The sequence below is a fragment of the Condylura cristata genome, unplaced genomic scaffold, assembly GCF_000260355.1.
Source record: "Condylura cristata isolate star-nosed mole 26May11 unplaced genomic scaffold, ConCri1.0 scaffold00055, whole genome shotgun sequence".
Lineage (NCBI taxonomy): Eukaryota > Metazoa > Chordata > Mammalia > Eulipotyphla > Talpidae > Condylura > Condylura cristata.
Window position 1 is genome coordinate 312,588 of NW_004567156.1, and position 2,495 is coordinate 315,082.

Genomic DNA, 2,495 nt, shown 5'->3' on the forward strand with positions numbered 1-2,495 from the left:
TGCAGAAGGAAAAAAATATCCACTTTCCAGTTTTCCCAGGTTTTGTTATTCAGAGACTAGAGAGAAAGGTCCTGGAGAGAAAAGCTGGAAACCTCACACACAGGGCCAAGTCTGCTCTCCTCTGAGCCCTGGTTCCCTGTGTCCCCACAGAGCATCTCAGCCCCAGGACACTGCCCCCAGGACAACCCACTCTGCCCCACTCAGACTCGCCCAGTCCTGGAGGCTCAGCCAGAACCAGAGCAGCGCGGCAGCGCCCCCGTGTGGCCACAGGGCTGAGCGCAGGCGCCTAAAGCTGCCCTTTCTCCTGATCAGCCAGGCCCCCAGGGCACCCCAGGCTCCCAGCTGCAGGACAAGGTCCATTGTCAGGTTAGGGGGTCTTCGGCCTTCCTTCGTAGTGAGTGACTAGATAAGCACCTCAGGGTAGACCCAGGTGTCTAGGTCATCACAGTTGCTCCCCCAGTTCTGGGTCCCCAAATTATGCAGGTTCCCTCAGTGTTTCTCAAATGGGAACTTGGACCCAGAGTCCCTGTGATCTGCTCCTGTGTCCAGGATGAAGGCGCCTCCTCCTGGGAATCAGCCTGAATTCTCCATTCTAGGGTGTGGGGAGGGGCTGAATCACAGGTCCTCAGCTCTGCTCTAGACCTTCTGGGGCTGCATGTTGTCCAGGTGGCTCCTGTGCTCACAGAACTGGGGGTGCCCAGGCCCCCCGACTCTCTCCACATGAGGTCAGACTGCGCAGTGGGCTCTGGGGGTGTCTGACCAGATCTCTCATCACTGTGGAATCCAGGGTTCAGTTCTGTTCCTTTCTCTACCTTAGTCATCACTTTCTGGGTGACCTTTTCAGGCTCAAGAACTTTAATTATTTACATCACATCAGCCCCAGATGTATTTATCACCTCAGACATCACCTGTGCTCCAGAAGAGCCTGTCCATCTGCCAACATGACTTTCACTTCTTTTTATTTTTAAAGATTTATTTATTTATGCATATAGAACTGGGGTATGAGAATTCACCATGGACAGATGGCAGATGTACTGAAATACACTGCTGAAGGTAGCAGTGGGCAGGACAGGAGAGGTCTGCCATGACATGTGGGTCACCTCCCTGGCCAGGGATCGAACTCGTGCTGCAGTGCCTGCAGTAGCTTCATCATACTCTGCTTTAACCCGTTGCGCCACCAGGAAGGGCCCCACTTTCACTTCTAATAGGTCTCAGCTTCAACCTTCCTAACCTGAGCGCTGAGGATGCCCACATGTGGTTCTTCTGGAGTCTTCCCCATGACACTGCAGACCCCCCACTGCTGCATAGTCTGGACACTGGTGTCACCTGTGACCCCTTTCTCATGCTGTAAAGTCCATGTCTAACATGCACAGGTCCATACCTCCATTATCTCCTGTCACCCCCCAACCTGCCACCAGCCTCCCTGCCCTAGAACCGGCTCTGGCTCAATTTACCCCCCACCTGTCAGCCTCCACGCAGCACAGCTGCCAGACTGAGGCTCCAGAGAGAGTCGCGCAGGTCGATCGCTGTTAGAAGGTCCTGTCCCCACATCTTACTCAGAGACAAATGCAGCGCCCTGGTTATAAAACAGCATGTCACACACTCTTTACCTAAGTAAAGACACTTACCTTTTGAAAAGAGGTTTCCAGGTGGTTTTTCTTTTCCCTTTAAGATTTACTTTTTTTAAGGAACTCTCCTGCACTGCTGGTGGAAATGGAAACTAGCACAACCACTATGGAAAACTGGAGGTTCCTCAAACTGCTAACATGGAGCTTCCATATGACCTAGTATCTACCCAAAAGACACAAAAACACTGCTTCAAAAAGATACCTGCACCCCCATGTTTATTGCTGTTTTACTTACAATAGGAAAGACATGGAAACAGCCCTAATGCCCAAAAGTAGATGACTGGATTAAAAAGATGTGGTACATATACACAATGGAATATTACTCAGCAACCAAAAAGAAAACACATGCCTTTTGCAGTAACATGAATGGAGCTGGAAGGGATCATGCTTAGTGAGATAAGCCAGAAAGAAAAGGAAAAATACCGGATGATTTCACTCGTAGCAAGAGTATAAAGTAACAGGCAAGAAAACAATAATAATGAACAACTATATACCAGAGACATTTTATGGAGGTAGAATGAGGAATGGGATCAAAAATGGTGGAGGGAGGGAAGTGCACAGGACTATGGTGATGGGACATGCATGATTTGGTGATGGGAAGCCCAAGGGAATTGCAACTGAGGTGGGAAAAGACACAAGATGATGTAAAAATAAACTGTTATTTTAAAAATAGTAGGAAAAAAAAAAAGGCTTACTTATTTTTTTGTAGACCTGGGGAGTGGGCCAGAGGTACAGGGGGAGTGAGAGGATTCACCATTGACAGAGTGGGGAGAACAGGCAGATGGACTGAAAAACACTGCTGAGGAGAGCAGCAGGTAAGACAGGAGAGGTCAGCTGCACCATGTGGGTCAGCTCCCTGGCTGAGTT